General features: G+C 47.8%; 1 non-coding gene across 1 annotated transcript; it reads left to right on the top strand.

Annotated features, from left to right (window-relative positions):
- Positions 1–7,435: 7,435 nt before the first annotated feature.
- Positions 7,436–7,507, top strand: TRNAD-GUC (transfer RNA aspartic acid (anticodon GUC)). The gene has a single exon. It is a non-coding gene; the product is annotated as a tRNA-Asp (tRNA).
- The last annotated feature ends 664 nt before the right edge of the window (positions 7,508–8,171 follow it).

The following is an 8,171-nucleotide window of genomic DNA, read 5'->3' as shown; positions in this document are numbered from 1 at the left end:
CCAGTTAACTGATCGTATACCTGTTCAGTCGTCAGTAAGGCAGGGCTGTCCTCTGTCTCCCCTTTTGTTTGCGCTTTATCTGGAGCCTTTCGGTCTAAGATTGCTTACAAGGCCAAACATACGCGGTTATAGATTTTTTCAAAGTGAAGTTCGGGTTTTGACATACGCGGACGGTATTGCGGTTTTTTGTACTGACCATGAGAGCGTGCAAGAAGTTGTAAAAGAAGCCACTGCTTTTTGCATTTCAAGTGGAAGTGAAATTAGTTGGGCAAAGTGTTTAGGACTTTGGCACGGAAACTGGCAATACGCGCCTGAACTGTTCTCCAGTTTGCAATGGACAACAACGCCAGGCAATTACCTTGGTGTGCCACTAAAGCATTACCGTGAAAGCAAGGAATGTTGGGCCGGTGAAGCTGAGCAAGTGAAAACCCAAACAAACAAATGGGGAGGACATAACTTTTCTATGTTCGCAAGAGCTACCGTTTGCAATATGTTCCTAGTTGCAAAAATTTTTTACATTCTGCAAGTGTTATCTATGTCAAGAATCTCTGTTCAAAAACTGCATAGGGTATTTGCCACGTTTGTGTGGGCTTCAACATGGGAGCGTACCAGTCGATGCAATCTGTTTCATACGGTGCATAACGGTGGACTGGGCTTGTCACATTTATACTTAAAGCAGATTGTAATAAGGTTCTTTTTTTTTGCGAGAACAAAGCGATGTTTTTCTCAGAACGGTAATCCAAGTGCGATTGCGTGATTCACTGCCGGAATATGTAGTTTCGACTATGTCTACAGGGACAATGGCTCTAAGTGCTTTTCTTCGCGAAGTTGTCGCGTCCTTCCAAATAGTGAAGGCGAGATTTTCAAATGAGTGTATGTGTACTGTTACGCGAAAACGGCTGTACAAAGATTTATTGGAAACCTTTTTACCTGTGCCTCTTTATCGCGCTGTATATGCTTTGGGTCCGGAGCGGGACATGTTAAAGAGAGTGAAAAGAATGCCCATCAGATCGTCCGCTAAATCTTTCTCTTTTCAATTGCATACCGGCACTCTTCCGGTGAAGCCATGGCTGGAAAGCAAAGCCTTTTCGTGCCTTGGTCTGCTGACTGTTTAATTTGCAAAAAGCTGGAAACCATAGAGCATATTTTCCTTGATTGTCACGATGCGGTTTTTTTGTGGGACGTGCTACAGCGCACTATTAAAAAGGACTTACCAATAACGCCGTTTGGCATACGCTACCTTCCATGCGCCCAGCCAGGAGAAGTGCCCAGTGATTTATTGATGGTCTTGTGTATGCACAGCATATGGAGAACGCGGATGGATGTCCGCCATGAGCATGTTGTCGTACACCCAGCCCATCAATACTTTGTTGAAAGTGTAATGTACACGCGTGATGTTTTCGGAGGGCAATCTGAACCCCCGGATTGGCTGCCAGTCTTGGACAAGCTCATGTCACCTAATCCATTTTATCACAAGAAACCTGTAAGAAAGTGACTTGTGTTTTTAATTCCATGCGACTTTTCATCGTTCTTTGTAGTTGCCAAGTCGGTAATAAAGAAAAAAAAAAGCCTCGTTAGTGTAGTGGCCAGTATCGCCCCCTGTCAGGCGGGAGACCCGGGATCGATTCCCCGATGGGGACCTTAGTTTTTGTTTCTTTCTTGCATTCTGCGCCATTTTAGAACAGCGCTTGCCGTCTTCCCTGCGCCTCCTCGTTAGTATAGTGGCCAGTATCCCCCCCTGTCAGGCGGGAGACCCGGGATCGATTCCCCGACGGGGACATTAGTTTTTGTTTCTTTCTTGCATTCTGCGCCATTTTAGAACAGCGCTTGCCGTCTTCCCTGCTTCTCCTCGTTAGTATAGTGGCCAGTATCCCCCCCTGTCACGCGGGAGACCCGGGATCGATTCCCCGACAAGGAGCTTAGTTTTTGTTTCTTTCTTGCATTCTGCGCCATTTTAGAACAGCGCTTGCCGTCTTCCCTGCGCCGCCTCGTTAGTATAGTGGCCAGTATCCCCCCCTGTCACGCGGGAGACCCGGGATCGATTCCCCGACAGGGAGCTTAGTTTTTGTTTCTTTCTTGCATTCTGCGCCATTTTAGAACAGCGCTTGCCGTCTTCCCTGCGCCTCCTCGTTAGTATAGTGGCCAGTACATACCATTTCACAAGAACACAACACCAAAGCCAGGAAATAAAGAAAAAAAAATAGTATAGTGGCCAGTATCCCCGCCTGTCACGAGGGAGACCGGGGTTCGATTCCCCGACGGGGAGCTTAGTTTTTGTTTCTTTTTTGCATTCAGCGACATTTCAGAACAGGGCTTGCCGTCTTCCCTGCGCCGCCTCGTTAGTATAGTAATGCTAAAAGCCCCTTTTTGTTTTGTTTTTTGTGTGTTCAGAGTGTATGCTGTGGGGATTCTGCTTCCGGCCACGCCAGTGAACGGACGCAGGATGCAGGGCTCCTCAGGAGCGGCTTCAGTGGCCACGTCAGGCCGCGGTAACAGGACTGCTGAACAGGACAATACTTACCAGGTCGTTTTGCCTGCACTGCCAACATGTCGGTTTGTTTTGAATACCGTTTTTTTGCACGCCGATATCAGGGCCCGCTCATATCGGGTGGAAGATTTCCGGGATGCTTTAGCACAACACTCGCTAATCCCCGATGTTATCGCTATGGGGGCGTATCGGATGAGCCACGTCTGGGCCGTCACTCTCAAGGATACTGAAGCCGTCAACAAGATTGTAAGTGCAGGTGAGCTGTCTGTGAAAAACGGTCGCTGCTTGGTGATTGACCCGGCGAACCAGGACGTGCGACTCAAACTTTCCTGGCTACTACACAACGTGCCAGACGAAGATGTTCGTGCTGCATTTGCGCCGTACGGAAAGGTGTCGGAAGTTTCCCTTGAGCGCTGTCGTGTTAAAAGTATGTTTGAAAAGGGCTTTACTACTAGGCTCGTCACGCTGAAGCTGAAAGCTGGCATGAAGCTGGATGACCTGCCGAATCAGCTGAATGTTAGCGGTGAGCTGGCGCTCGTTATTGTGCCAGGCAGACCCCCGTTGTGCCTACGCTGCCGGAGTACCTGCCACATCCGCAAAGAGTGCCGGGTTTCTCGCTGCGGAACCTGTCGACGGTTCGGGCATGAAGACAGGCAGTGTGCTCGTACCTACGCTAGCATTGCCGGACCTGGGACCAGCGAAGACTCGTCCGAGTTAATTATGAACGAGGCGGATGCAGAGGAGACTGGTGACATTAGAGGTCAGTCAACAAAACAGGACGCCCCTTCCATGGCGGTTTTAACAAAGAATAATGTGACGGTCTCAAATAAAAAGAATGAAACTCTGCATGTCTTGAACGTTCCATCCCAGGACCATGAAAGCGCGACAAAGAAAGCGTCTGAAGACGTAATCAAATTTTCTGACGTTAAGGACCATCTCAGTACAGAGCCTTCCTGTACTGACGCCATGGAGGTTGGGCCGGAGACAGCAGCCCTAATTGCCGCGAAACGTCCGCACGAGGAAAGCGTCGAGGAGAATCAGCTGCCAGGCGGTGTTTGTGGTGAGCCGCCGCCGAAATCTGCGGGCGTCCGAAGAGCAACTTTAAGACCAAAGCCGAACTTCTCGGCTGACACACGGCAGGCGGGGAAACCGCCTCCGTAGTTCTGTGCTGTCCTGAGCGTTTTGTGGGTAGGCTGCCTACCGACCAGCGTCAGGAACCTTCTGCAACCAAGCGGTGCTTGTGTTAGGAAAAAAAATGAAAGACGGTGCTTGGACTTCGTTTGAATGCAGCCCGACGCTCTCCTGGGAGGACATTACATGCACACATACGCCGCTGTTCTTCAGAAGCGGAGGCCACGCAACCATGAAGGTAGGCACGCACCATGCGGGTACGGGCGTCTCTTTCTAATACATGACTGTTAATCTTAATTCGCCGTTACACGTAGCTACTTTGAATGTCAGAGAGCTGGGAGCGAAAAGGCGACAATGCCAGCTCAGTCGCCTCCTTGTGGATAATTATATAGATATAGCAGCTGTGCAAGAGTCAAAGATTGAGAGCCGCGAAAGCACTGACCGTATGGTGGCTTCTTTTCAAGCAAACTTTTATGTGTGTGTATACCATTCTGTTGGTGTATCGGGTGGATGCCTTTTATTTACACGTAACACGCTGGTAGTAAGCGTAGAGTCCGTTTTTGCCTGTCCAAGTGGTCGGCTTTTGGTTACTGATTTTACCTACTGTAATTTATGCTGGCGTGTTGTGTGTGTGTATGCTCCCAATTCAAAATGCGGACGTGAATCGTTTTTTGAGTCTATTGAATTGTGGTTGAAGGCCGATAAAATCTTGCTTGTACTTGGTGCCTACAACTGTGTGTGCGCAGCTGTGGACCGAGCGGCGAAGTGTAAACCTCGAAGAGACAGAAGCTCCGAGCTGTTGAATGCAGTTGTGCATGAGTATGGCCTTGAGGATGTTGGTAGTGTGTTCTCCACTGGAAACCAGCCAGAGTTCACGCACTTTCAGCGAGATAGCCATGCTAGATTGGACAGGGTGTATGCCTCGGTTGATCTTGTTTCCCTATGTACTGCATATGAGGTCAAACCTGTGTCTTTCAGTGATCATTGTCTCGTGAGTGCAGTGTTTGGTAGGAAAAGAAAGATATCGCGCTTTAACTGGCACCTATGGAAACTGAATGCCAAACTTCTTGCCGATGAAGAGTTCCTTACGGAAGTTAAGACCGAGTTTGAAAATCGCCTTGCTATGCGACCAGTAAGTTTTGCAGCGGAATGGACAGCTTCAAAGAGTGGGTCAAATTGAAATCCATTGAAAAGAGCTGTAAGGTCCGGCATAAAGAGAAAGAAAAAGAAAAAGAACTGAATGAACAACTCGGGTTTTTTTTTTTTTTTTAGCATGGAAAGTTCTGTGCCAGGGCATTTCGCCAGTAAAATACGAGAGATAAAAAGTGAGTTGGAAACAATCGACAACGAAAGATACACAGCGGCTGTCATACGTGCAAGTGCTGAAAAACTTTGGGCAGGGGAAGTGCCGACAAAATGATGCTAGCAGACGAGAAAAGATACGCCTGCCAGAAAGAAATAAGGAGTATAAGGTATGCCGGCCATATCACTGAAGATGCTAAAGATATTCAGCGTGCGGTAGCAGAGCACTTCGAAGAACTGCTTAGCGCTAAGCTTCAGACTGTAGGCGGCTTTCAAACAGATTTTCTAAAACTGATGCCTGCACTGGATAACGAAAGTAAAGCGCGCCTAGAAACACCGATAACGTTGCAGGAGATAGTATCTGCAATAGATGACCTGACAACTGGGAAGGCCCCTGGGCCGGATGGTCTAAGCGCGGCCTTCTTTAAAACTTTTCAGCAGTATGCGGCTCAGTTTACGCTGTGTAATCACTGAAGCTTATGAACGTAATACTGTCCCATTGTCTTTCTCTACATCGCACATTGTTCTAATACCCAAGACATATGATCCGGAGAAACGACTGTAGGTGGGGTCATATCGACCAATTAGCCTCACCAATGTTGACTACAAGGTGTACATGAAGGTTTTAGCAAAACGACTGCAAAGCGTAATAAAGAAATTGGTTGGGTCTCATCAAACGTGCGGCATCAAGGGTCGATCCATTGCCACGAATATACGTGTCGCAAGAACCGTACTAGAATGTGTTGATGCACTCGGTGGTCAGATAGCCATGATGCAGTTAGATTTGGCGAAAGCCTTTGGCCGTGCTTCTCACGAAATTCTGTTTTCCATTTTGGAGCATTTTAACCTTGGTGACGTCATAGTGGAGGGTGTTAAAATGGCGTATGCGAACTGCACGGCCCGTATTATAGTGAATGGTGAACTGACTGACAGCATCGCAGTACGTTCATCGGTAAGGCAGGGCTGCCCGCTCTCACCCCTGCTTTTTGCACTGTATTTAGAGCCACTTTCCTTGGCTATCATTGATAGCGATGGCATTTTAGGGTTCAAGCTGCAATCAGCACACGTGAAAATGCTAGCATATGTTGATGACATAGCAGTGTTTTGTGCAACTGGAAAGAGCATCTGTGAAGTCACGAGTGTCGTCCAAACATTTTGTGATCAAACTGGATGTAAGATCAATTGGGAGAAAAGCTCTGTGTTTTGGCAGGGTGATTGGGACGTGACACCTGATTTCTTCTGTAAGCTGCGATGGTCTGGTCTCCCAACACGATATCTAGGCGTGCCTTTAGAATGTTATCAAGATCCTAACGTGCACTGGATGGAAGAAACATCCAGAGCGAAAAAAAAAAAAGCGGATGCCTGGCAAGGAAGGCAACTCTCAATGTTTTCGCGCGCTTCTATTTGCAATCTTTTTCTTATTTCGAGGCTGTGGTACCTCATAAATATGTTGTGTGTCTCACGAACCTCAATTCAGAAAATGTACCGCGTTTTTGCTGTATTTATTTGGGCATGCACATGGGAAAAAACCGCCTGGACGAATTTGTTTATTTCTGTTAAAAGGGGCGGGCTTGGCCTTGCACATCTGTTCTTGCGTCAGGTGGGTTCGCGATTTATATTCCTCCGTGATCAAAAAGATATCTTTCTAAGAACTGTGATGCATGTGCGATTACAGAGGCTGCTCCCTGAATGGATTGTGTCATGTGAAAACATGCCTGGTACTGTGACTGGCTACCTGCGCGAGGTTGTTTTTTCGTGCAAGTTGCTTGAAGTGCGGTTTTCTTTTGATTACCTTTACAATGTTCCCAGAACAAAAACTATAAAGATCTCATTGACGTGATGCTGCCGGTGCCTTTTTACCGGGCATTACACTGTGGAGGCCCAGGGCAGGACGTTTTGAAAAGAGTTAAGATGCCCGCGAGGCCATCTGCTAAAACGTTCCTTTTCAAACTTCACTCTAATACGCTCCCTGTTAAAACCTGGCTGAATGAAAAAAGGCATCTTCGTCCCATGAACAACAAATTGCCTGTTGTGCAAAAAACCGGAAACAATTGAACACGTTTTCTTACAGTGTTGGAATGCTGTCTTTCTATGGGACGTCCTCCAAAGGAAAATTAAAAAGGAACTTCCATTAACACCTTACTGTATAAGATTCCTACCAGTGCAGAACGATGATCCACCTTATAATCTAATTATGCTTCATGGCCTCCATAGTTTGTGGAAAACTCGAATGCAGATGCATCGTGCAGATATAGATACACAATCAGCGCGTGAAACCTTTATTGAAAGTGCTGTGTATATACGCGAAACTTTCAGGAGGCAGCAGTATCCGCCACAATGGCATTGTCTCTTTGATGAGTTAGTGCACTTGAAAAGATTTTAGCCACGTACGCGTTAGCTAAGTGTAGTTGACGTGTTTTATCATGTGTATTTTTTGTTTTGTGTTTCACGGCAATAAAGAAAAAAAATCAGTGTATGCTGTGTGGTTGAAAATTGGTAATAAAGAAAAAAAAATCCTCGTTAGTATAGTGGCCAGTATCCCCGCCTGTCATGCGGGACACCGGGGTTCGATTCCCCGACGGGGAGCTTAGTTTTTGTTTCTTTGTTGCATTCTGCGCCCTTTGAGAACAGCGCTTGCCGGCTTCCCTGCACCTCCTCGTTAGTATAGTGGCCAGTATCCCCGCCTGTCACGCGGGACACCGGGGTTCGACTCCCCGACGGGGAGCTTAGTTTTTGTTTCTTTCTTGCATTATGCGCCATATCAGAACAGCACTTAGCCTCTTCCCTGCGCCTCTTCGTTAGTATAGTGGCCAGTATCCCCGCCTGTCACGCGGGACACCGGGGTTCGACTCCCCGACGGGGAGCTTAGTTTTTGTTTCTTTCTAGCATTATGCGCCATATCAGAACAGCACTTAGCCTCTTCCCTGCGCCTCTTCGTTAGTATAGTGGCCAGTATCCCCGCCTGTCACGCGGGAGACCGGGGTTCGATTCCCCGAGGGGAGCTTAGTTTTTGTTTCTTTGTTGCATTCTGCGCCCTTTGAGAACAGCGCTTGCCGGCTTCCCTGCACCTCCTCGTTAGTATAGTGGCCAGTATCCCCGCCCGTCACGCGGGACACCGGGGTTCGATTCCCCGACGGGGAGCTTAGTTTTTGTTTCTTTGTTGCATTCTGCGCCCTTTGAGAACAGCGCTTGCCGGCTTCCCTGCACCTCCTCGTTAGTATAGTGGCCATTCTACTTCCGGCCACCGGCG

This window comes from Amblyomma maculatum, chromosome 9 (genome assembly GCF_055883805.1).
Source record: "Amblyomma maculatum isolate TAMU_Amacu chromosome 9, ASM5588380v1, whole genome shotgun sequence".
Classification (NCBI taxonomy): Eukaryota; Metazoa; Arthropoda; class Arachnida; order Ixodida; family Ixodidae; genus Amblyomma; species Amblyomma maculatum.
The sequence above is the reverse complement of the archived record's forward strand: the minus strand, read 5'-3'. Positions and strand labels throughout refer to the sequence as shown.